At 45.4% G+C, this 27,821-nt stretch overlaps 1 long non-coding RNA gene across 3 annotated transcripts in view; it reads left to right on the top strand.

Annotated features, from left to right (window-relative positions):
- Positions 1–7,810: 7,810 nt before the first annotated feature.
- Positions 7,811–27,821, top strand: part of LOC148139494 (uncharacterized) — a 1,679,690-nt gene continuing 1,659,679 nt past the window's right edge. For all 3 annotated transcript variants that reach the window (XR_015753554.1, XR_015753552.1, XR_015753553.1), the window contains exons 1-3: positions 7,811–7,921; positions 11,030–11,138; positions 16,156–16,262. This is a non-coding gene — a long non-coding RNA (uncharacterized LOC148139494). The remainder of the gene's footprint in view (positions 7,922–11,029; positions 11,139–16,155; positions 16,263–27,821) is intronic.

Raw genomic sequence — 27,821 nt, 5'->3', positions numbered from 1 at the left:
GAGACAATTTCTACCCAGATATCTCACCACTACTTCCTTGATGTTCAAGCATTTTCTCCACAACAGAAGTTAAGCTAACGGGTCCTTTTTGAAAAATAGTGGCACCACATTTGCAGCTTCCAGTCTGTCAAAACCATCCCAGAATCCAAAAAATCTTAGTGAATTATCATGAGTCTATTTGTTATTCACCCTCCACCCCCCCCCCCCACCCCAACCACCACCCCCGCCATCTCCTTTAGTCCCTGGGATGCAATCCATCAGGGCCAGGAGACCCATCTACCTTTAGGCTGTTATCTTTCCCAACATTACCTCTTTACTGGGAATGATTGCTTCTCTGTCCTCATCTGCCATTGCTTCCATAGGCCTTCGACAACAAGAGTACACAGACATTATGTTCCTGTTAATGCCAAGGCTGGTCGGTGTAGAGAACGCTGCCCATCGAAAGAAATTGAGGGCCTGGTCAAGAAAATGAAGGAGGCATATGGCAGGTACAGAGAGCTGTTTTCGTGTGAATCCCTAGAGGAGTAAAGGGGCAGTAGGAGTATACTCGAGGTAAACTATGAGGGCAAAAAGGGGACATGAGATAGCTTTAGGAAATAGGTTTAAGGAGAATCCAAAGTGATTGTACAAATACACTGAGGACAAACGAATAAGCAGGCAGAGAATAGGTACCCGCAAAAATCACCAGGTCTGTGTGGAACCGCAGGAGGTGAGAGAGATTCTGTATGAGCGGAGAGGTTTTACAAACAAATGTGCACATCGGAAAACACAAATTTGAACGTCCCAGTCTCTTGTTTTCAGTAAACGGGGAATTGCCTCAGTGTGGCTGCAGGCATGAGTGCGCGCCGCCATCTTTATTCGGGGCAAGAATTCACTGGACACGTGCGGAGCCGCCAGCTTTGTAGGGGGCAAGGTGCAGCCAGGCGCATGTGCAGCCTTTCTCTGGTACAGAGTCATTGGGCAGGATTTACACAGAGCACATTCAAACTCAGAGAAATGTTTTATTTCTGGATTTGTTTCGTCATTCATTTAAATGATTTGGTATCGTAGATGAGTTTGCAGGTCATACAAAATTGGAGGTATTGTGGATAATGAAGAAGGTTACCTCAGATTACAATGAGATATTGATCAGATGGGGTTTAATTTAGATAAATGTGAGGGGCTGCAGTTTGGAAAAGCAAATCAGGGCAGGACTTATACACTGAATGGCAAGGCCCTGGAGACGTTTGCAGAACAAAGAGACCTTGGAATGCAGGTTCACAGTCCTAGCAAGTCAAGTTGCAGGTAGATAGGATGATGAAGAAGGTGTTCAGTATATTTTCCTTTATTGGTTCAAGCGTTGAGCATAGGATGTGGGAGGTCATGTTGCTGTACAGGACATTCGTTCGGCCACTTTTGGAATATTGATTGCAGTTCTGGCCTGCCTCCTATCAGAAGAGTGCTGTGAAACTTGAAAGGTGTCAAAAAAGACTTACAAGGATGTTGTTAGGGTTGGAGGATTTGAGCTACAGTGTGAGGCGTAAAAGGCTGGGGCTGTTTTCACTGGAGCGCCATAGGCTGAGTGGTGATGTTATGGAGGTTTATACAATCATGAGGGGCATGAATAGAGTAAATGAACAAGGTGTTTTCCCTGGAATGGTGGTGTCCAGATGGAGAGGGCATTGCTTTAGGGTGAACGGATAAAATTTCAAAGGGACCTAAAGGACAACTCTTTCATGCAGTGAGTGGAATGAGCTGCCAGATAAAGTGGTGGAGGCTAGTACAATTAAAACATGTTAAAGGCATCTAAATAGACACATGATATGATTAGGAAGCATTTACAGTGATATTGTCCAAGTGCTGGCAAATGGGAATAGATTAGGTTTGGATACCTGGTTAACATAGATGAGTTGGACTGTAGGGTCTGTGTTGGTGCTATACATCTCTATGTCTGTGGGATCATAACAGCTTACACTGTTCTGCTTCATCTCTGGGCTCCCTCATGACCCCTTTGTCAATATCTAGCTTCCTCAGTCTCGAACAATGCGTGTATATTTGGCCTGTTTAGTATTTTACTATTACTTTTACAGACATTTTTGTAAGTTAATTTTTCACTGCCGCCCAGCCCCTCACCATGTGCTGCTTATTAATTTTTTTCTGGAAAATCTTTGACAGTCAAGAATTCTTTTTTCCAATAAGCAAATGTATTTTCCTTCCATTTCTAACTATCAAATTCTGCACCATTTTCATTCCCTGTAATCTGTTTTGCACTCCCTGAAACATCGACTGTGTTTCTCCTTCCACGGATACCAGTGATTAATGCCAAAGCCCTGTTGCCTGTGGAGAGGGTGATGTTTGACTTTCTTGGACAGCTGCAGTTTGAGTGGTGAAGGTGCTCCTACAATGTGGTTGGGTAAGACACATTACAGAGTATTCATTACAGCAACAGTGATGATTTGAAGATAATGTCCAAATCAAGAACAGTTTGTAGTTTTCTCATCATGCTTATAATTTCACAAAAATACTATTGGGAACTTTAGGCATAAGGTCAGAGACTGATGATATTGGGTCAGGTGACGAAAAGCATTGCCAAATAAGCAGGCTTTGAGGAATGTCTTCAAGGAGGAAAGCAGACCTGTGAGGTTTTGGCTGCGAATTTCAGAAAATGTTGCTTTGGCAACTGTAAAAGCAGCCACACAGGTGAAATAATGAATGAACAGATCATTGGGTGTTTCGAACACAATGGGTTGTCGAGGTCTTCAAGGATGTGTGATGCGGTGAGCTAGGGATGATCACAACCAGGAATTAAATCAAGAATGAGAATTTTAAATTGAGGGATGTGGGACTGATGCTGGAAGATGAGACTACATTGGGTTGGAATATCTGGTCGGCATGGATGGGTTGGATTGAAGGGTCTGTTTCCATGCTGTACATCTCTGTGGCTCTATGTTGTTGATTATGAATAGGAGCCTTTTGATGGATCAACATGTTTTGGTACAAGGGAGTACTTGGGCAGCAGAGATTTAGTTTTTCTTGAGATTACAGGGAGATTGAATGTGGGAAGCTGGCCCTGAGTGTGTTTGGAAAATGAAGTCTGGAGATAACACAAGGTGAATTAAAGTATATGAGCTGAGACAAGGGTGGAATCAGCTAGAAATAGTGGTCTTGGAGTGGGACTGAGTTATCGCACTCACCTCACCTCTGGGATTCAGCTGGTTGCCAGATTGTGAATCAGGGCGGTAACACAATCGGGAGCTGAGTGGCCCTGGTGGTGCCTAAAATAAGTGTCACTCAGCTGGCTGTTGCTGAGCAGCTGCTGCTTGGTAGCCCTGGTGATGACATTTTCCATCACTTTACTGCTGATTGGGTGTGGACTGAGAGATGGAAATTGCCTGGGTTGGATTGCCCTGTGTTTTTGTGTTGAACATCCCTGGGCAATGTTCCACATTGTCGGTAGATGCCAGTGCTGGAGCGGTACTTGGCTTGGTGGGTGGCAAGTTCTGGAGCACAAGCCATCAGTATTATTGCCAGAATGTTAGCAGGACCCATAGCCTTTGCACTACTTAACCATTTCTTGATGTTATTCAAACTGAATCGAACTGGCTTAAAACTCACATCTATGATGTTGGAAACCACTGGAGAAGGCTGAGATGGATCATCCCACTTTGCACTTCTGGCTGCAGATTGCTGCAAATGCTGTCATCTTATCTGATGCATGAGTGTGTGAGACCCCTCCATCAGTAAAGGTGGGGATATCTGTGATGCTTCCTCCAGTAAGTTGTTTAATTGCCCATCACCGTTCACAACTGGGTGTGGCAGAACTGCAGAGGTCCGATCTGTTCCATTGGTTGTGGGATCGTTTAGCTCTGTTGCTTGCTGCTGATGCTGTTTGAAATGCAGATGGTCCTGTTTGGTAGCTTCATCAGGTTGGCACTTCATTTTTAGGTATGCCTGGTGCTGCTCATGGCATGCCCTCCTTTACTGTCCATTGTGATGGGTGAGTGCGGGACGTACAAACCCATGAGATTTCAGATTGTGCTGGAGTACAGTTCTGCTGCTGGTGATGTCCCACAGTGCCTCATAGATACCCAGTTTGAGATCCTACATCTCTTCAAAGTCTGTCCCAATTAGAACGGGTGATAGTGTCACTCAACACAATGGAGGTTTTTTCTCAACTTTAAGCCAAGACTTGTGTCTCCAAAAGGAATGTGTGATGGTCACTCTTACTGATACTGTCATGCACAGATATATCTGAAGCTGGTCAATTCATAACAATGAGATCAAGTATGTTTTTCTCTATTGTTGGTTCCCTCACCACCCGCTGCAGACTTAGATGAACAGCTATGTCCTTTAGGACCTGACCAGCTCAGTCAGTAATTCTGTTGCAGAGCTAGTCTCGATTGTGGACATTGAATTCCTGTACCCAGAGTACGTTTGACACCATTTTACTTCCTCGGTGCTTCCTTCAAATGTCGTTCAACATGAAGGACAACTGATCCATCAGCCAAGGGAGGACGGTACGTGGTAATCAACAGGAGCCATGAGATTTCCTGGTGTCCGGAGTCAATGCCGAGTACTCCAAGGGCAAATCCTCCCTGTCTGTACCACGACCTCTGCCTGGTCTGTCCTGCTGGTGGGGCAGGATATACCCAGAGATTTCAGGAGAAAGTGAAGACTGCAGATGCTGGAGATCAGAGTCTGGTGCTGGAAAAGCACAGCAGGTCAGGCTGATGAACGGCTTAGGCTCGAAACATCGATTCTCCTTCTCCTCGGATGCTGCCTGACCTGTTGCGCTTTTCCATCACCATAATTTCAATATCTTGGGATGGTGATGGTGGTGTCTGGTCATTGTCTGTAAGAGTTGATTTCATGAGTATGAGTATGTCAGGCTGTTCCTTGATTGGTCTGTGAGACAGCTCTGCACATTTTGGTACCAAAATCCAGATGTTCGTCTGGAAGACATTGCACCATCGAGAGGGCTGATTCTGTGGTTGTATTTTCTGGTGCCTTGCTAGATGCCGAGTGGTCCATCCAGTTTCATTCCTTTGTTGAAACTTTGCAGTGATTATTTCAGTGAGTAGCTTGCTGGGTCACTGTCAGGTTGGCAGGATGTTTTTCACCATTGACAATGATTCCATGGAGTTCAGGAGATTCCTAATTCCAGTTATTTTTTCTTGAATTCAGATTCCACCATCTGCCAAGATGGGATTCGAACCAGGACTTCAGTCGTTTGTTTTAATACTTTGGATAAAATTTAAATACATTAGGTTTGTTCACTCACTTTAAATATCACTTACCCAGGTTTTGTTTCTTTGTAAACACTGTCCATCCTCCTGTCTCCTCCATCCTTCTCTCCAACAACAAGAGTTTGGAGCACATGGAGTTTCTCTGTCACTAAGACTGAGATAATCCGATCTGCTGCTTCCCTCCTTCCCACTAGCCCACTGAGTCAAACTGCCTCATGTGGTGTTCCCGGTTTTTGTCCAAACCTACACCTTTCTCCAATCTCATCTCATGTCAAGCCTTATCAGAGCTCATCTTGACCCTTTACCCTAATCTCACTAAACCATAGACTTTCCAACTCTCTTTTCTCCTCCTCCTCATCAGTCCCCCTTTCACAGACATTGTTTCTTGTTCTATCTTTTCTGGTTATGGTCCTTCTCATCCATTCTGTGAAAAACTGACATTTGACCTCACGGTTGTTGGAAAATCCTGCTCCATCTCCACTCTCCCTTTCCTTTCTGAATTCCTTGCATTTGGTGTCCCTAGTGGATCTATCCTTGGCCCCTCCTATATCACACCTACATACTGCCAGGAGGTGACATTGTGCAAAAGTACCATGTTGGGTTTCACATGTACACTGACGATGCCCAGCTCTCCCTCCCCATCATCCCTCTCCATTACTCCACTGTTACTCAGTTATCAAACTGCTTACCACGCTCCCACTACTCGATTAGGTGCAGTTTCCTCCAATAAAACATTGTAATGGTTAAACCCGTTGCCTAAAAAGTTCCTTTCCCTAACTGCTGAGCCTCTCCCTCTCACTGGGAACTATGCAGCAGAACTAGACTCTTCACAATACTGCTGTTATATCTGACGCGAAGCTGACCTTCTGATTAGACATGTACACAATCCCAAACACCAGGAATTCCAATCTCTAAACCGTTGCTTATCTCCTCTTCACCCTTGCTCCATTGCTACTGAAACCCCTTACCCATGTCTGTGTTGCCTTAAACTTGACGAACCCAAAGCAGAACCCTTGATTCTGTGACTGGCTCAGAATCTGGTTTCAGACCCCCCACCCCCCCCCCCCACCCCCTCTCAGTATTTACCCTCAGACACATCAGTATTTATTCTGTCAAACCCCTGAAGAATCTGGTGGTGCAGTCTGATTGTAGCTGGTGGAAATGACAGAAGATGATGTGTTGTATCTGAGTGGAAGGTAAGGACTTGGTGGAGGGGGGGTTCTCTCCTTGTTGCAGTTGGAGATGTGGGTTTCAAAGGCAGAGGTGCAGAAAGTGGAGGAGATACATTGGATGGTATTGACCACATGGGAGGGGAAATTGCAGTCCTCGAAATATGGGGCCATTTGGTATGTTCTGGCTTCACTGGGACACAGCAGTAAGCATGAGATAGAGATGTTGGCCAGGGAACAGGCTCGTGTGTTTAAAGTGGCAGGCAGCTGGAAGCTCGGGGTTTGTTTTTGCAGCAGAACGTCGATCATCAGTTGTCATTTCGGCCACCTCCACTGAGATGCTGCCAGACACAGGTTCCTGTCCCCTCCATTAACAGCTATGCACCCTCCTAGCCAGATCGTAATCCACTCATTTTTCTTTCCAAATGTTCCAGTCTCTCTTTGGGTTCTGTCCCTCCCTGTTATTTACACTTTAACCCCTATCTCCTGCAATACAAAGATCTGCAGGTTATTTGAATTGGCCAAGCTAAATTTCCCATAATATTCAGGGATGTGTAGGTTAGGTGCATTAGTTAGGAGAAATATACAGTAGTAGGGTAGGGGAATTGGTTTGGGTGGGATTACCTTCGGAGGGACTCTGTGGACATTTTGAGCCGAATACCTGTTTCCATGCTGTCAAGATTCTAATTTTCCCAGGTCCCATCGGATCTGAGGAAGGGCCACTGGACAGATTTCTGTTCCCAGATGCTGCCAGACCTGCTGAGCTTTCCCAACACCTTCTGCTTGTTGTTCCTGATTGACACCATCCATACACCTTCTGGGTGTGATTCAGACAGGGGGAGGATACCACCACTGACCTCACAATGGGGTCCAGCTGATTGATGGCAGCTTCGGACCAATAGGAAAAGGTGGTAGCACTGGTGGACCAAGTGGAACCAGCTGGTCATCCAAACAATGGGAGTGAATGAGGGGCGTGGCCAGTGGGATGACATGTCACCAGTAACCCAGCCGATGCAGTGCCACGGGACTCGGCCGTTGGTGAATGTGGGAGACGCAAACAGGGAAGGGGAGAGAGGCCTCAGAGACAGGGAGATAATGAGTCACTTTAGAATGGGAAGTTTTAATTACACTCTATGTGGTTCGTAAGTCTGAATTAGAAACTCTTAATCCCGCGTTTGCAGCAGATGGGAAAATGGCTGCGGCCCTCAGGCGGTGAAAGGTTCTGGGATATGGCCGCCATTGTTATTGGGGGTAAGGTACAGTGAAGCGCATGTGCATGTCCCCTTCCTATGATGGATGGGGGGAGGCGTGCAACTTGAAGAGAGGCATTTACACATCAAGCACATACCAAGAAAAAAGTATGTCTTTATATTCTTCCTGTACTGACTGTGAGTTTTGTTTTGTGAATTCATTTCATGGGATATTAAATCAGAATAATTGAGGCTGGGATCTCAAAAGCAAGTTTTTACAGTCAATGGAGTCATCAGGATCTGAATATCATTGGCATTTAACTGTGGAAGGAGAAAGGTTTGTCTGTTCTGTTTGTGGGAAGATATCTCCAATATTTTTGTTAAGCAGAAAGATGTACAAATTCGTGGTTGGATCACCCTTTGGGTGTGTGCTCTGTTCTGGGCCCTGCAGCTGAGGAAGGAGATATTGGCCTGCGGGGAAGCGCAGACTTATCCAAATTACACCTCGTCTCTTTGTAAGAACTCTCAGATTTAGACCCAATCACCCACTTTATGATGTTAACCTGTAAACTTCATATTTTCAATTACCTGCAAACTTCCCATTAAAAATCATTTTGGACTCAAATTCCAATACCTTTTCAGGTGGAATGTTCCAGCTTCTGACAACTGTCTGTTCATTCAGAAACTGCTGAGGTCCATGCTGACTCTGGGGTTACAAACGCTGAATTGAAAGATGAGGTGCTGTCCCTGAGCTCCCATTGAGATGCATTCGAACAGTACAGGAGGCTGAGGGCAGTGTCGGTATGAGCAGACAATGAAAATGAAAGGGCTGCACTATGCGGGCTGCTTGGCTCAATGAGAGTGTTCTGGAGTTGGGTGTAAACAGACTAATGTGAGACGGGGAGAAGGTGAGGCTGAAACTCAGTTTTAGTTCTGGCCGTTCAGAAATTCACATGGTCCCAATGGGAACATTCAGTTTTTAAGTGATACCTGTGGATTATTTGTTAACAGTTTTTATAGTATTTTTCCTGAGGGCAGTTGAGAGTTAACCACGTTGCTGTGGGTCTGGAGCCACATGTAGGCCAGACCAGGTGAGGATGACCGTTTCCTTCCCTACAGGACATTAGTGAACCAGGTGGGTTTCTAACAATTGACAATAGTTTCATGGTCATCATTCGCCTTTTCATTCTAGATTGTATTGAATTCCGATGCCACCATCAGCCATGTTGGGATTCTATCCCCAATCCTCGGAACATTGTACATGTCACTCATCTGGCAGGAATACCATTAAGCCATTGCCTCCCTTTTAGCAATGTTTAAAAGAAAGTTCCATCATTCTACGTGTACAATGTGAGATAAAATACTGCAACGTCCATGTGTCAGCCTCTCCGAAAGGTCAATCAACAGAAATTTGTTTGGGGGCGAAATATTTCGCTTTTTTTGGGAGGGGGGGGGGTTATGAAACAAAAATGAATCCAAACAAAATTCTTATGCCACGGACATGTAATTTTGGAAGCCAGAGGGGGATTACAGAGACAGGGAGGGTTGTGGGCCCAGAGGGGGATTGTTGTCCAAACATCACTGTGGTGTACATGGACTGCAGCATTTCAGGGAGGCGGTTCACCACCACTTTCTCCAAGACAAGGAAAGGTGGCCAATAAATACTGGTCTGGGCAGCAAAGGCAATCCCCAGTGAGTAAAACCAAGCAGTGACCTCTCTGAGCTGACTTGCTGTGAAGTTAAAAACCTCTCTGGAAATGGAGTGGGCAGAGAAGAGAAACAGTGACATTTCACAGCTGCTCTCAGAGAGACCTCACCCTTGGAAGTACTCCGAGCCGGGGATCAGCTCAGTGAGTTTCAGTCTCTTCAAATATCAATCTTAGTCGCTTTTATTTTATTAAATCTACAATCGTGAGTAAGGTGAGGATTTCTTTTTAATGTCTTAAGGTCTCTTGATTAAATGTTTAAAATATGAAACGTAAGCATTAAGTTATTGTCTGGCAATATTTTCCGAGCAGTAAGACTGTGCCTTTGTCTTGGTCTGTAGGTTGTTAAGGCAGAGAGATGGCCTGTTGTAGAGTGTTGTGCTGTTCCTGTCGGATGTGGGAGATTAGGGAGAGTTTCAATGATCCTGATGATTATGTCTGCAGCAAGTGTGATTGCAAATCCTTTTGGATCTCATGGATTGGTGGAGCAGTGATTAAAGGCAGTGAGGAATTGACAGGAGCCGGGGGGTGTGATAGGTGGCAGTCTCAGGAATGCAGAATACTGCAGATACAGTCAGGTAGATGGGTTACCGCCAGAAAAGTTAGGAGGGGTAGGTCGGTACTGCAGGAGTCTCCTGTGGCTATCCCCATCTCAGACAAGTATACTGTTTTGGAAAATGTAGGTGGTAATAGACTTTCAGGGGAATGTAGCACTGACAGTCAAGTTACTGGTACTGAGACTGGCTTCTAACATAATGTGAGGTATATCCAGTTCCACACGATCGATGGTGAGAGGGGACTCTCTAGTCAGGGGCACAGTCTGCCATTTCTGCAGCTGACAGTGAGACATTAGAATGTTGTGGTGCTGCCCTGGTGCCAGTGTCAAGGATGTCTCTGAGGGAGCAGAATATTCTCAAAAGGGAAAATAACCAGTGGGAAGACATTGTACATTGGTACCAATGGCATAGGAAGGGGAAAGCATGGGGTCCTGACGAACAGGGAGATTTGCTAGTGCCACTGGGGAGGCATTCAACCTGTGAGGGAGTCAGGGTAATCCTAAAGAGATAGTGAGAAAAGAGATGAGTCTGAGGCTGGTACTTTTCACCAGTCAGACTGTCAAGGCAGGCAAGAGCAAGTCACAGAATGAGGTGCGACGGACCATTGCACTGCATTTATTTCAGTGCAAGAGATCTGACAGGTCAGGAAGGTGGGCTCAGGGTATGGTTTTGAACATGGCACTGGGATATTACAGCAATTACAGAGGCATCACTCAGGGATGGATAGGACTAGCAGCTTAATGTTCCAGGGTATAGATGCTATAGCAAAGAAAGAAAGGGGCCGACAGAGCAGGGAGAGAGGTGTTTTTGATTAGGGATAACATTATGGCTGGGCTTCGGGAGGATAATCCTGGGAGTACCTCCAGGCAAGTTATTTGGTTGGTACTGAGAAATAACAAAGGGATGACCATCTTACTGGGATTGTAATTTAGACTCTCTCCCAAGTCAGCGAGGAATTGAGAAACAATTTTACCAGGAGACATCAGTTATCTGTAAGAATAATATGAATGCAATGATAAGGGTTTTTAACTTTAACAACATGGCCTCGGAGTGCTGTAGTGTCAAGGGCTTGGATGGGAAGGTATTTGTTCAGTGTGTACGAGAACATTTCAGATTCAGTTTGTAGGATGTACCTACTAGAGAAGGAACAAAACCTGACCTGTTTTCTATATTCATTCACAGGATGAGGCTGTCACTGGCTCGGCCAGCATTTATTGCTGCGTTTACCCAGAGGGCAGTTAAGAGTCAACCACGTTGCTATAGGTCTGGAGTCCCATGCAGACCAGACCAGGTAAGGATGGCATTTTCTTTCCCTAAAGGTCGTGAGTGAACCACATTGGTTTTTCCAACAATTGACAATGGATTCATTGTCGTCACTAGATTATTTTTTCCAGATATTTATTGAATTCACGTTCCAAAATCTGCCATGATGGGATTCAAACACGGGTCCCCAGAATGTTATCTGGGTCTCTGGATTAACTGTCTAGCGATAATTTCACTCTGTCATCACTGCTACTTAGGAAATGAGGCAGGGTGAGTGACTGAGTTATCAGTGGGGCAGCGCATCAGCACCAAAGAACCTACAGTATTGTGGCTCAGTGGTTAGCGCTGCTTCCTCAGCCCCAGGGTCCTGGGTTTGATTCTAGCCTCAGGCGACTGCCTGTGTTCAAGTTGGCACATTCTCCCCAGTGTTTGTGAGGGTTTCCTTAGGGTGTTCCAGTTTCCTCCCACAGTCCAAAGATGTGTAGGTTAGTTGGATGAACCACGTTAAATTTCCCATAGTGTCCAGATGCAGTATCTGAGGTTTTGGGATGTGCAGGCAAATCTCTGCTTGATGTGAAAAGATCCTTTTGTTGTCTTGGACAGAGGTCAGAGGGAGGTGTGGCTACACGTTTTACATCTCCCATGACGGCAAGGGACGGTCAAGGGTGTGGACCGATCATAGGAGGTGCAGAGGGAATGGTCTCTGCGGAACACAGATAGGGTTGCGGAGGGAAGTATGTCTGTACTGGTGGGGTCTGACTTTAGGTAGCAGAAATAACAGACTTCAATGCGCTGTATCTGGAGATTAATGGGGTGGAAGGTGAAGACCGCAGGGTAATATTCTTTATTGTGGCTGGAGGGGTGGGGTAAAGGCGGAGGTGCGGGAAGTGGAGGGTATGTGTTGGAGGGCATTGTTGATCAAGTCAGAGGAAAGTTACGGTCCTTGAAGTAGGCCTTTCTGGGATGTCCTGGAGTAGAATCCAAAGAGCTTAAACAAATATATCACAGACAAAAGATTAACTGGACCAGAGAATAGGACCCCTTAAAGGTCAACAAGGCTGTCTATGGAACCACAGGGGGTGCGAAAGATATGCAAATATTTCACTTTATTTTTACTGGAGAAGTATATGGAAGCTCGAGAGTTTGGATAAATAAACAGTGATAACTTGAAAAGTGTCCATGTTACAGAGGAGGTGGTACTAGATGTCTTAAATCGCATCAAGGTGGATAAAGCCCTGGAACCTGATCAGGTGTATCCTGAAACTTTCTGGAAATATAGGGAAGTGATTGTTGGGCCTCTCCTGAGGTATTTGTATCGTTGATAGCGACAGGTGAGGTGCCATTATTTTAAAACACTGGTAAGGAGAGGCCATGGAACAAGAGAACAGTGAGCCTGAAGTCAGTGGCAGGCAAGTTGTTGGAAGGGATTCTGAGGGACAGGATATCCATCTATTTGGAAAGGTAAGGAATGATCAGGGACAGTCAATGTGGCTTTGTACATGCGCAATTGTGTCTCACTAACTTGAGTGAGTGTTTTGAAGTGACAAAGAAAATTGATTAATCCAGGCTGTGAATGTTGTTTATATGGACATTCAAGGTTCCACAAAGCAGACTGGTTAGCAGGGTTAGATAACATGGAATGCAGGGAGAGCAAGCCATTACAAAACTACCTTGAAGGTTGGAGACAGAGGATGATGGATGGTTGCTCTGCGGACTGGAGGCCTGTGAGCAGCAATGTGCTGCAAGAATGGATATTGAGCCCTTAAATAAATGACTTGGATGTCAATATATGAGGTATGGTCAGTAGGTTTACAGAAGACAACAAAATCGGATGTGTAGTGGACAGTGAAGAAGGTTAGTTCAGAATACAACAGGACCATGATCAGATGGGCCATTGGAGCAAGGAATGGCAGACGGAGTTCAATTTAGATAAATGTGAGCTGTTGTATTTTGGAAAGACAAATCAGGGCAGGACTTATACACTTAATGGCAAAGTCCTGTGGAAATTGCTGAACAAAGATATCTTGGAGTGCAGGTTTATAGTTCCTTGAAAGAAGAGTCACAGGTAGGAGGGGTAGTGAATGCAGCATTTGGTACGCTCCTCATTATTGGTCAATGCATTGAATGCAGCTGTTGTGACGTCATATTGTGGCTGGACAGGGCACTGATGAAGGCCATTCTGGAATTCTGTTTTCAGTTCCAATTTCCCTGTTCATGGAATAATGTTGAGAAACTTGAAAGGGTTCAGAAAACATTTGTAAGGATTTTGCCAGCGTTGGACGTTTTGAGCTATTGGGTAAGGCTGAATAGGCTGGGACTATTTTCCCTGGAGAGTTGGAGGCTGAGAGGTGATCTTATAAAATCATGAAGGGTATGGATAAGGTGAGCAGTCAAGGACTTTCTCCCAAGTTCGGTGGGTCCAGAACTGGAGGGTACAGGCTTAAAGTGAGAGGGGAAATATTTAAAAGGGAGCTAAGGAGCATCTTATTCATGTTGAGGGCATTGCAAGTATGGAATGCACTGCCAGAGGAAGGGGTGGAAGATAGTACAATTGCAGTATTTCAAAGGCATCTGATTGGGTACATGAAGAGGAAGACTTTAGAGTGATAAGGGTGAACCGCTGGCAATGGGACTCCATTAACGCTCTCCGTTATTGGTCAATGCATTGAATACAGAAACTGGGATGTCATATTGTGGCTGGATAGGACGTTGATTAAGCCACTTCTGGAATTCTGTTTTCAGTTTGAATTTCCCTGTTCTGGGAAGGATGTTGTGAAACTTGAAAGGTTTGGACAAGATTTACAAAAACGTTGCCAGGATTGGAGGATTTGGGCTACAGAGGGAGGCTGAATCGGCTGGGGCTATTTTCTCTGGAGAGTCAAAGACTGTGAGGTGACTTCATGGAGATTTATAAAATCACGAGGGGCGTGGATAAGGTGAGCAGCCGGGTTCCTATTTCCTCAGGTTAGGTGGGTCCAAAACTAGAGCACCTGGGTTTAAGTTGAGAGGGCAAAGATTGAAAAGGGATCTAAGTGGCAACGTTTTCAAGCTGAGTGTGGTGTGTGTATGGGAGGAGCTACCAGATGAAGTAGTGGAGGCTGATAAAATCACAACATTTAAAAGGCTTCCAATTGGGTGCATGTCTAGGAAGGGTTTTGATGGATACAGGCCAATAGATGGTAAATGGGAATCAATTAGTTTAGGATTCCTTGTTGGACCGAAGGTCTGTTTCTTTGATCTTAATAAATTAAGATGCATTCCTCTATTTTGTGGAGAGGTAGCTGAAGCACAGATAATTATCCTTGGAGCTGAGAAGGTGAAGCAGTGATTTCGATCTGGTGCAGATTAGGTTCCAAGATCTTGAATTTGCAGAGAGAGAGAGGGATTGTTAACACTGTCACAATTTTTAGTAACTACTTTCAAGTAATTGGCAAATAATACAAGGTGAAAATGCGAACACTATTTTACTCAGTAAGTTCTGAGCATTTGGAATAGTCTGAACGACACAGATTCAGCAGGTATTCTGAAACAGACTTTGAATTTTACATTTTAAGGAAAGATTTGGGGAGCTATGGGCACATGGGAGGGGACTTGGGACAGATTTGCAGCATCTCCAGAGGGAGAGAGTACAGCCCCAATGGGCTGAATAGCCCCCAGCCCCTGTGCTCTGTGATACTGTCCCATTCACTGTGAATGATGAAGCTCATCCCAGGGCAGAGAGAGGGATTAGCCCTCCACTCTCATCACAATGGGGCCCGGCTGATTAAACGGCAGCTCTAGACCAATGGGAGGAGAGTCTGTGTGGTCCTGCAGCCAATGGGATTGAATGAGGGGTGTGGCCAGCAAGACAACACATGTCCATGAGCTGTGCGGGTGCAGTGCCACTGTTTGGGGTTGGGAGAGACAGCAGAGACTGGGACAGAGGCTGTTGGAACTGAATTACAAACGCCCGGTAAATTAAAACCAAAAGAACTGCGGATGCAGGAAATCAGAAACAACAACCAGGAGGTTCTGGAAAAGCTCAGCAGGTCTGGCAGCATCTGTGAAGAGAAATCAGAGTTAAAGTTTAAGATCCGGTGTCCCTTCCACAGAACAGATGTTACTGAGAAAAAAAAGTCAGTTTATGTGCAGAAGATAGTGTGGGGGGAGGATAAAAGGAGTAAAGGATAGGTGGGGATAGAGTGAGAGGAACAGTTGGATAAAGGATAACGATCTGGCTGGGGGAGGGTTACTAGCTGTTAATGGAGACTGTTAATGGCTAACCATAGGTAGTGTGTAATGGCAGGCTGTGAGAACAAGAACTGGTGTGTGGGGTAGGGGGCTACGACATGAGGTTGTTAACCTATGGTTCGCCACTAACTGTCTCCATTGTAAGCTGTTGCCCACCTATATCACTCCACGATTGGAGCTGCCGAGGACACAAACCTTTGGAATATCCTCCCGAACCCCCTCTGTCCGCCTTAAAGATGTATCTAAAAATCGTTCTCTTTAATCAACGTTTCCATCATTCGTGAAGCATTTTAGGAGATTTGTCAATGTTAAAGGCTCCATACAATGCAGGTAGTTGTTGTTATTGTCTGACATCAGGAGAAACAGGGATGAGCCCTCTCTCTCATACCTGATGAACAGCAGCAAAAGCAGGAAGCACTGAGCATGCTCCAGCGCACAACGGGCCTCGGATGATTGATGTCAGCGCAGGACCAATAAGAGTGGGGGAACGGGGGCGAGAGTTGCTAGTTGGTCCTTCAACCAATCGGAGTGAATGAGGGGCGGGACAATACTCAACCACGTGATAAACTTCACTGACAGCACAGTGTTGTTGTGGCCAAGGCATTGGCAATGTGTGAAGGTGCAGGGCAGGGGAAAGGAAAGACATATTGACCAGGAAGAGAAGGAAATTTTCATGGTATGGGATGAGAGGTTTTACAGAACTTAGTGCACATTGTAAAACACAAATTTGAAAATCCAAATTCTGCACCATTTTCCCTCCCTATAATGCATTTTGCACTCCCTGAAATATCAACTGTGTGTTTCTCCCTCCACAGATACCATTGATCAGTGCCAAAGCCCCATTACCTGTGGAGAAGGTGATGTTTGACTTCGTTGTACAGCTGCAATTCGTGTGGTGAAGGTGCTCCCACAATGTGGTTGGGTAAGAGCTGTTATAGATTATTCACTCAGTAACATTGAAGAGTTGACAATGTATGTGCAAATCAACAACAGTTTGTTTTTTGTTATCATGTTTATAAATCCACAGAAATACTATTGAGAACTTCTGACATAAGGCCACAGATGGGGATATTAGGTCAGGTGATCAAAAGAATTGCCAAATAAGCAGGTTTTCAGGAATACCTTAAAGGAGGAAAGCAGGTCTGAGGGCGTTAGGGTGGGAATTCCAGACCGCGTTGCCTTGGCAACAGTAGAAACAGCCAGACAGGTGAAGCAATGAATAAACACATCGTTGGGAGTCTGAAAGAAAATGAGTTGTCGGGGTCTCACAGGTTGTATGGTGCAGGGAGACAGGGATGTTCACAGCCAGGAATTACATCAAAGGTGAGAATTTTAAATTGTTGCTTGTTAATAGGAGCCTTTTGATGGATCAACAAGTTTTGGTACAAGTGAGCACTTGGGAAGGAGGGTTTTAGATACTCTTGAGATTACATGTAAGTTGAATATGGGAGGCTGGCCAGGAGTGTTTGGATAATGAAGTCTGGAGATAACACAGGGATGGACGAGTATTTCGGTCAATGAGCTGAGACTAGGGTGGAGTTGGGTGATGTCACTAATGTAGAAATAGTGCTTTTGGAGTTGGGCTGCTCCTCCTCCTCATCACTCCCCCTCACCAAATCACATATTGTTCCTTGTTCTACCTGTCTGTCTTTTCTGGTTATGTCCTTCGCTCCCATTCTGCTACAAACTAATATTTGACCCCACCATTGTTGGAAAACCTGCTCCATCCCGACTCTCCCTTTCCTTTCTGAATTCCTTGTATTTGGTGTCCCTCAAGGATCTCGCCTTGGTCCTTCCTGTTTCTCACCTACACACTGCCAGGAGGTGACATCGTCCAAAAGCACAGTGTTAGGTTTCACATGTACACTGACAATGCCCAGCTCTCCCTCCCCATCATCCCCCTCCATTACTCAGTTATCAAACTGCTCATCACACTCCCACTACGCGATTGGCTGCAATTTCCTACAACGGACCGTTGCAATGGTTAAACCCATTGCCTTCAGTTGCTATTACAAATTACTTTCCCTTACTGCTGAGCCCCTCCCTCTCCCTGGGAACTGTATGAGGCAGAACCGCACTCTTCTCAATATTGCTCTCATATCTGACCCCAAGGTGACCTTCTGATCAGACATCTACACAATCACAAACACCAGGAATTCCAATCTCTTAAAATGTTGCTGATCTCCACCTTATTCCAGCTCCATTGCTAATGAAACCCCTGATTCGTGTCGGTGTTGCCTTAAACTTGACGAATCCAAAACAGAACCCATGATTCCGTGACTGACTCAGAATCTGGTTCCAGACTCCCTCATGATGGGAAACATCCACTCAGTATTTACCCTGTCAAACTCCTTAAGTATCCTACATGTTACAATGAGATCCCCTCTCATTCTTCCCAAATCCAGTGAGTAGAGTCCCAACGTCTTCAGTTTTTTCTTAAAAAATAATCCCTGCAAACCAGGGATCATCCCAGTCAATTTTCTGTGAAATGCCTCTGATGAAATGACGTATTTCCTTCAATAAAGGACCAAAACTTCTGTCATTACTCCAGATGTGGTAACTTTATAAAGTTACTCTCAGGTATATACTCCAAACAACTTCCTTTAAACTTGCACAGATGTTGTTGGAAATGCTCAGCAGGTCATGCAGCATCTGTGAAGGAAAATCAGTTAAAGTTTCGGGTCTGGTCACCCTTCCTCAGATACGTTAACTCTAATTTCTTTTCACAGATGCTGATAGACCTGCTGACCTTTTCCAGAAACTTCTGTTTCTCTTCCTGGTTTCCAGCATCTTCAGTTGTTTCGGTTTTCACATCCTTTAAACTTGCCATCTCTCCTCCAGAATTTGTCATTTCCACATTGGAAAAAAGATTCACATTTGTTCGGTCTCCCCTACCCTGGGAAAAAAGAAACCATGACTAGTCACCCTATCATTGCTCCTCATAATTTTATAAAGTTCGATAAAGCCACCTAAAGTGTCCAGTGCTGCAGGGAAATAGCCTCAGCCTATTCAGCCTCTTCCTATGGTTCAAATGTTCCAATACTGGCACCACAAGGTAAAACTTTTCTGAACTCTTGCAAGTTTCCCAACATCTTTCCTGTAACAGGGAGACTGGAATTGAAAGCAGTCTGGGGATTCCAAAAGTGGCCGAGCCAATAAACTGTACAACCGAAACATGATCTCCCAACTCCTACCCTGAATGCACTGCCAATAACAGCCAGCATACAGCACACCGCCTACATCGACCTGTCTACCTTCAACCACACTTTCAAGGAACAATCAACCTACACTGCATGGTCTGTTTGTCTGTCAACACTTCCCAAGAACTTGCCATTAAGAGGTTGAGTCCTATTCTGATAACATCTTTCTGAAATCAGGGAGACCACAATTGAATGCAGTGTTCTAAAACTGGCCTCACTAATGCCCTACTCAGCCACAACGTGACCTCCTAACCCCTATACTCAGTGACAGAATCCCCACAGTGTGGAAGCAGGCCTTTCGGCCCATGAGACCATACCAACCATTGGAACAGTATTCCACCCTAACTCTGTAACCTACCATTACCCAAAGCTAATCCATCTAAACTGCATGTCTTTGGAATTGTGGGAGGAAATTAAGAGCACCCAGAGGAAGCCCACGCAGACACACGGGGAGAGTGTGCAAATACCACACAGACAGTGGAATCAAACCAGAGTCCATTTATTGACCAGCACATTCCATTAAAGGTCAGTGTCCCAAATGCCACATTCAGCACCTGATCTCCCTGAAACTCCACTTTCCAGGAACTATGCAATTGTTCTGAGCCCTTCAGAGGAAATTAAGGTGAGGAGGAGAAAACACGAACAGGGTTGAGTTGTAGATCTATAAAATAACTCTCCATCTTCCCCCTCTCTGTTCCCCCCGTCTCCCCCCATTCTGTCTGGTTTCCCCCCCACTCTGTCGGTCAGTCCTTTGTCAGCTCCCCCACCTCGTCAGTCGTCCCTCCCCCTTTGGTCTGTCCCACAATCTGTCGGTCTGCCCCACATCTTTTGCCCCCTCTGTCTGTCCCCCCTCTGTCAGTCGCCCCCCTGTCGGTCGCACACCCGTCTCTTTCCTCCCTCCATTGGTTGCCCCCCCTCAGTCTGTTCCCCCTCTTTGTTGGTCGCCCCCCCCCCCAACCGTCGTTCGGTCGCCCCCTCTGATCCCCCTGTCTGTTCCCCTCCTCTCTAATCCCGCTTTCTGTCCCCATCCATTTCTGTGCCTCCCCTCTCTATCCCCCCTCTCTGTCCCCACCCATTTCTGTCCCAACCCTCTCAATCCATCCACCCTCTCCTTCCCTCCGCCCACCCCCTCTCTGCCTACCCTCCCCTCTCAGCCCCCTAGTTCTGTACTCCCCCCTCCGCAGGGAAAATATCTTGTCTATTTACCCTATCCATGCCCGGCCTGATTTTAAAAATCTCTTTCAGGTCACCGTTCAGCCTCTGACGCTCCAGCGAAAACAGCCTATACAACCCTGGCAACATCCTTGTAATTCTTTTCTGACCCCTTTCAAGTTTGAGAACATCCATCTGATAGGAAGGAGACCAGAATTGCATGGAATATTACAAAAGTTGCCGAATCAATGTCCTGTACAGCCACAATATGACCGTCCAACCGCTACATCAATGCTCTGACCAATAAAGGCAAGCAGACCAAATGCCGCCTTCACTATCCTATCTACTTGCTACTCTACTGTCAAGGAACTATGAACCTGCACTCCAAGGACTCTTTGTTTAGCAGCACTCCCCTGGAACTTACTATAAACTGTATAAGTCCTGCTAAAGTTTGCTTTTCCAAAATGCAGCAGCTTGCATTTTTCTGAACTGAACTCCTCCGCCCATTCACCCTTCTGATCCAGATCCCCTTGTACTCTGAGATAATCTTTTTCACTGTCTGCTACACCTCCCATTTTGGTGTCATCTGCAAACTTCCGAACAATACCTCTTATGTTCACATCCAAATCATGGATATAAATGGCGAAAAGTAGTGGATCCAGCTCCGATCCTTGTGACACTCCACTGGTCACAGGCCTTCAGCCTGAAAAGCACCCTCTGCCTTTTACTTTCGGGCCAGTTCTGTACTCCATGTGATCTAACCTTGCTGACCAGTCTCCCATGAGGAACCTTGTCAAACACGTTACTGAAGTCCATGTAGATCATGTCCATGCTCTGACCTCAGCAATCCTTTTTGTTACTTCTTCAAAAAAACTGAGTAAAATTCATGAGATATGATTTCCCATGCACAAAGCTGTTATTAGTATCCAGGATTTAACTCTGTACATTGGGGTCTGCGTTTCCCAATTATAGGTGTTAATATTCTGGATGAAGTTCAAGTACACCAGCATTTTGTCAGTGAGTCTGTATTGAGTCCTGTTAATGTCACCAACACAGGTGAGTTCCTTTTGAAAGGCAGTCCCTGTATTCCTTGCCCACCAGGAAATAGTGTAAGTGTCCTTACCTCTGGACTAGGAGGATCGGGCTCAGAGTTGTGTAAAAGCATCTTTGAAGAGGCTGATTAGTAAACCTGCCCAAGCCACCAGGCCATGCTGTCTCCCAGCTGTCCCTGCCTGAGCCTCTAAACAGAACCTTCCTGTAGTTTCTCTCCTGTCAGACTCTCCCATTGCTCAGTTTGTCCAGGATCCCCTCTTGCTGCTGCACTGCTCCTGTCGCTCACTGACATGTCCATCCCCCAGTGTCCTCCACATTCATTCACTGTTCACAATCCCATTGACCCAATCCTCCAGCCACGCCCCCTCCACTCGAAAGAGACGGCTCAGTGGTTAGCACTGCTGCCTCACAGCATCAGGTACGCGGGTTAGATTCCGGCCACGAGCGACTGTCTGTGTGGAGTTTGCGTGTGCTCCCCGTGTCTGAGCGGGTTTCCTCCTACAATCCAAAGATGTGCAGGGCAGGTGAATTGGCCATTCTAAATTGCCCACAGTATTAGTTACCTTAGTTAGTGGGCATGGGTCTGTGTAAGTTACTGTTTGGAGGGTCAGTATGGACTTGTTTGGCCGAAGGGCCTGTTTCCATACTGTAGGGATTCTGATATATTGGGCAGCAGCTGCTGTCAATCACCCGGACTCCTGTATGATCGGGAGCACGTGCTGTAGGAGGGGAGACCAGTGCACGGTCGCAGTGCTGGCAACTGTGGGAGTATGTGCAGTCTTGGTCAGTGTCTGGGAAGGAGGTTGTGGGTGTGAGGAATTAATCTATCATTTGCAGCTTCATCCCTCTGGGAGCAGGACCCAGAAAAATGGCACCTTTCTTACTACCCTGACATGTGATCAGACTATCAGTGGTGCAGCGTTTTGCAGAAAATGATCAGAACTCTTTTGTGAAGATTCAGAGTTGTTATGGAAAGCGACAAGGATGGGCCTGCAATTAGAATTCTAATTTGGCTCATTTTAGTAAGATGGGTCTTGGCCAGAGTTGCAGGAAGCAGTGTATGCAGGATGGTTCTCATCAGGAGCTAGGAAACTGAATTCGAAGAGAGAGTGTGTGAGAACTGGGTGTGGAGGAAAGGAGTGGGGGGATTGGTTTGGATTTCAGTTCACAGAAGAGAGAAATTGTGAGACTGAGGAATAAAGCTTTGGAGGAACAAGGAAGCTACAGTTTAATACTACAATTGTCTTATGAATTTCCATCCTGTATTAACAGTGGTAACTTGTGTGCTCTGTTGTAAGGTACTGAAAGGGTGGATTTGCAGATGAGAAATTCAAATTGAACTTCATGTTCAGATGTGATAGTTACTTGATCCGTGCCGCTCTGAATATCATTGGCCTTTTCATCTGGAAGGAAAGTTGTGTATTCTGTCCGTGGGCGAATATCCCAAATGTCAGTGTGACTGCAAAAGTACTGAGACACAGCCAAGTCCATGTCAGCATGGTGAGTGTGGAGAGAGATTTCATTTGTTTTTGAAAGTCTGGAAAATCATGGCACATTTCCCAGGAACAATTAAGCCACAGCTTTGCTTTGTAGAAGGACAAGTCTTTCATTAATAATGCAACCAGAAAGACACAAGGATACCTGCACCATGGGAAACACTATGAAAACGGGATTGTTGTAAAGGAGTTCATTCTCGATCATGGATTCTAATCCATTGACATTGTCACGTCGGTTCCAGCGCTGTGGGGAAATACTGGAAATATGATGAATGTAATGTAGGTTTCAGTTATTAAACTGTAAAAAGTGCAGAACAATTTACAAGGATGTTGCCAGGGCTCAGGGGTCTGAGTTATAGGGAGAGGTTGGACAAGTGAGGATTTTATGTTGAGAGCAGAGGAAACAGAGGGGGTTCTTTTCTCGAAGTGTATAACACCATGAGTGGCCTGGATAAGGTGAATGCGCTCAGTCTTTTTTCCCAGGAACTCAAGGATTGGACGGCTTGATTGGATCAGGTTACGGTTAGAGGAGAAAGAATAAAAGGGAAGCTGGGGAGGCGCAACTGTATTACACAGAGGGTGTATATGAAATGAGCTGCCAGTGGAAGTGGTTCAGGCAGGAACATTCACAACAGGTAAAAGACATTTGGACAAATACATGGATAGGAAAGGGCCAGAAGCAGATGGGCCAAGTGCAGGGAAATGGGGTTATCATGGATGGACATTCTGGTCAGTATGGGCCAGTTTGGGCCAAAGGTCCTGTCTCTGCTGTCGGATTTTATAACTTTAAGTGCATTTGCTATTTCTCCCACTAACTCTGTTGGTATCCTGGGATGTATTCCATCAGGGCAATGAGACTTGTCTACCTTTAGCTCCAATAGCTTGCCCAGCTCTAACTCTTTCATGATAATGGTTATCTTGGTCCTCACCTTCCTCAGTCTCCTTATCAATTACTGGCATGTTCTTCGTATCCTCCACAGTGAAGACTGACTGCTGTGTACTCATATTCCTGAACCCTGCTGGATAGGAATAACTAGGCACAGAACTCTGAGAGGTCTTCTTTGAGTCTTTATTGATGAGACATGGCAGTTACCTGGATAGTGTACATGCAAAAAACCTCCAGGCAGCATCAGGTCACCCCCCGCCTGTCCGATGTGCCGCTCCCATTCTTATACCTTTTGTAGTTTGGGACTTTGAATAGAGACTGTCTCTCAGTATTATCTCCATGGCAACGGTCAGTTAGAAAGTCTAGTTCAGTTCAGCACTTTGTGGTTAAACCACACACCCCTCCCCCACGCCCCCGTGGCTCCCTCAAGTATCTGACAGGCGCTTCAGTTTCAGTGGGGCTTTCTATCAGGATTCTGATGTGGAGGAGCCGGTGATGGGGTGGACAAAGTTTAAAAACCACACATCACCAGGTTATAGTGCAACAGGATTATTTGGAAGTACAAGCTTTTGGAGTGTGCTGTGATTTTTAACTTGATCAGGATTATCTCTATGGTAACAGTTCAGTGCTTCAACAATTACAGAGGCCATATGTTCCCCATACAATAAGTTCCCCTCTAGCAGTGTAAACTGCTATTCTGGCCCTGGGGATAGCTACTAATCACTTTTCTCCCCCAATCCCATCTAGCTTTCTGTTGATCTTTAAAGTTTTTTTAATCTCCTTGGTCTTTGGCAATTTGTATGCATTCTATTCCAGTTTGATAGACACTCTTATTTCCTGAGCCACCCATTGCAGATTATTCCTTTTCCTACAGTCCTTCCTTTTCACTGATATATACTTTTGCTGAGCAGTTTGAAAAATTGCTTTGATATTCCCGCAGTCTGTCAACTTTCCCACCGTAAAGTCTTTGTTTCCAGTCTACATTAGCCAACTTCTGCCTCATCCTATTGTAGTCTCCTTTTGTTTAAAAAGCATAGGATCTTGGGAGTGGATCTAATCTTCCAGCTTTCCATCTGTGTTCTAAGTTCAACCAGACTTATCACAAGTATTTATCAGATTACGAGGTGAGACGATGTTACCTGGGTGTTTTGGTTTTCATTGTCAGTGACCTTGGCTTTGTAATAAAGTACAGGATAGATATTCACAACAGCGTACACTGGACGCTGCGAATGTACGACGCAATCTAAAACCATAAATCACTGTCTCCCCTCAGTTTAAAATTGCAAAATCATTATCTCCTACACACTTCCTCACTATCTAAGTTTGGAACGCTAATCCACCTGACTATGTCATTTTCCGAAAATCTCCTTTGGTGAAAGTAGTGAGTTTTGGATTCAGCTTTCCAGTTATTACCGTAAGAAGAGACGCACTGGGCACAGGAGAACCAGCCCCACCATTTAATACGGTGATCATTGAGCTCACATCGGTCTCAGCTGGATTTTCCTGCCAGCTCTTTCTCACCCTTCAACCCATTGCAAATTCAACATCTGTATCTCTTCATTACATTGGCTCATTGTCCTGGCATCCACCGCATTTTGAGTAGGGAATTCCACAGATTCACAACACATTGAGACAAGTACATTCTTCCTCATGAGAATAGAATAGAGTCTCTGTAGTGCAGAAACAGGGTATTCATCCATCGAGTCCACACCAATCCTATGATGTGCATCCCGTTCAGACCCACTCGTTCCCTGTAACATTGCATTTCCCATGGCTAATTGTCTGACCGGCATATGCATGGACACTATCAGCAATTTAGCATGGGCAATCCACCTAACCTGCACATCTTTGGACTGTGTGAGGAAACTGGAGAACTGCATGAAACCATGCAAACATGGGGAGAATGTGTAAGCTCCCCACAGTCGCCTAAGGTCTCTGATGCTGTGAGGCAACAGTGCTAGTCACTGAGCCACCTCTGCTTAAAACCTGCTGCCCCTTATTAACCTCCCTAACCCCCAATTGGCTGAATCTATGTTCCTTACGTCAGAAATCAGGTTGTCTAAGCGGATGTCTCAGTAAATCCCAGTGACAGCCCACATGTCCCGTGTGTCTGAATGGGGATCCGATACACAACATCCTCCATCCCACACTTTTCATTCACGTTCCAGAGACAGGGATCCAGTGGCTGCATGAGGACTGCAACTCCCAAATTCCGAGGCAGGCTCCACACGTCTGTGGAGAAACCCGGCAGTGCACACGTGCAAAATGTGGGTGAGTTTTGGAGCATGTGCTTTGGGGTAACTAGTGGAAAGGATTTCACACTGTGATTGGCTGGAGGAGGAACGTATTTGCTTGTAGTATTGATCTGTTGGAGGGTCAAAGTGTCACCACACCCACATGGGACCAATTTCCATCCCCAACTTGTCATAACACTGGAATCTACCAATGAGAAACAAAGAAGGATCTGACCCATTCTCCCAGACTGAAGGTTCCTCTACTGTCCAGGATCTGCCACCTCCCTGTCTGTTTCCTTTTGTTTCATTCTGCTGTTACATTATTGACTTGCAGCAACTGAAGGGAAAGGAAGTGAACCCAGAAAGGGTGCAGCGTCTAACCAGGGACGGGAAGTGGTGGCATAGACCTGTTAATCAACAACTCCATGAGAATGGGGAGGGTGTACCTTAGAGGGTAGTAGAGTCAGAATGGTGGGAGAGAGTAAGTGGGCTGGAGGGTTACAGCTTTGAGGGAAGAAAGGGGGAAAAGATATTCCAAAGAAACTAGAATTGTCTGCTCTGAATTTCTAATCTGTACATATTCCTTTATACAGGGTGCTAGATGGTGAAGATTTGCAGACTGAAATCTCAAAATCATATGCAGATTGTGATTAAGTTAACCAACATTTGAAGAACCAAAGATAGAGAATCACTCGGCCAAAATCCTTCAACACTCTCCCTCCCAGCATTGTCGGTCTATCTGCACCAAATGGTACAAGACAGCAGCTCACTACCATATTCTGAAGGGTAACGAGAGATGGGGAATAAATGCTGGCTGAGCCAGTGATGCCCATATCCTGGAAACGGTTTCTATCTCGAGTTGCTGAAACCCAGTTGATGTTCCTGCAGGATGATGAGGGACGCTGAGTGCATCCTCCAGGAGGCAGCACCATCACAATACCCCTGCCTATACCCACACAGTAACACAGAAACGCCACTGGAACAAAAGGTGGTGAAGCCAAAGGAGGACTTAGATCTGGTTCTTCAAGGTAAAGTCATGAAAGGGGATTGGAGCACAGCAGGAACAGGAGATTGAGCTGCATGGTTAGCTGTTTTCCCTTGAATGGTGGAGCAGGATTGAAAGGCCGAATGGCCTCCTGCTGCTATCTCCCAGGTATGTATATAGCCATGGAGCCCGGGTAGGAAGAAATAGGCAGGGATTCTCCAGGAGATTGCACTTCCACATCAGTTTTCAGTGAGAGACGGTTTGATGGATTTTATTTAACATTTGTCTTTAATACAAGGTTTGTGAAGTTGGTTTTAAAATATTGTAGCTATTTATTCCACAATAAATAAAACTAAAAGAAAAGAAATGAAACTATCTGAATATAAGTTTTTAAAAATTTCAAATGCCTTGTAAAACAAAATCCTGTCTATTCCCGGACACCATCTCTTTCCAGTTACTCAAACTCCAGAGAAATATTCCCTCCCTGTCTGAACCTTTGGTTTGATTTCACTGCTTTTCAGTTCTCCTTCTGTGAGCTGTGAAGTGTTCTTTCCCCCCCATTTCTCCTACCCAGAAGTGTTATCACACACAGCTGAGCAACCTTCCGACGTTCATCATTACACCATTTTGGGTTTTGTTAATATATAATCACCTGCAGTAAACCACCCGTGTAACCAATTGAATATTTACAAACAAAGCCCATTACGGGCAAAGCAAACCATTTCAAATGACAGAATGGGAAGGGACTAAATCAAGTAGAGTTAGGGGTGAAGGGGCAGCAGTGGAGATAAAGCACTATATCCCCTACGGTGTCCACTTCTATCTAAAGGCATCGAGAGCATTGAAACATACCACATGCTCCTTCTCTAAGGACACCCTGCTTTATCCTCAATCATCGAATAGAATCGCAACAGTGTGGAAGGAGAGCATTGGCCCATCAAACCCCACCAACCATCCAAAGAGCATCTCACCTGGAGCACTCCATCCTTGTAACACTGCATTTCCCATGGCTGATCCACCGAGTCTGCACAATCCTGGACACTGTGGACAATTTCGCACAACTGATCCACCTAACCCACAAATTTTTGAACTGTGGGAGGAAACCAGAGCACCTGGAGGGGGCCCACACAATCATAGGGGAATGTGCAAACTCCACACAGGCCGTTGACCAAGGCTGGACTCCAACCTTGTACCTGGTGCTGTGAAGCAGCAGTTCTACAGTCAAAATTTAAATCAAAACAGATGATCCCTGCTCATTGTCAGATTGCTGTTTGTGGAGACTTACTGCCCAGAGAGACATCCTGAGATTCAGAAAGAGACAATATAAATTCAGTCAACTCCAGCCGAGTTAATGTGATTAACAGCAACATCAATACTCCAACAGTGCCCTCAGACCTCGTACCTACTCTATCATTTACGATTTTTAACCCATGGGAAGTTTCTTACCAGCTTCGATGACAGCCATAATGCTCTGA

This window comes from Chiloscyllium plagiosum, unplaced genomic scaffold (assembly GCF_037043375.1).
Source record: "Chiloscyllium plagiosum isolate Xiang-an unplaced genomic scaffold, Cpla_swu_hap1 HiC_scaffold_38, whole genome shotgun sequence".
NCBI classification, from domain to species: Eukaryota; Metazoa; Chordata; class Chondrichthyes; order Orectolobiformes; family Hemiscylliidae; genus Chiloscyllium; species Chiloscyllium plagiosum.
Note: the sequence above shows the minus strand (reverse complement) of the source record. Positions and strands in the feature narration are given on the sequence as shown.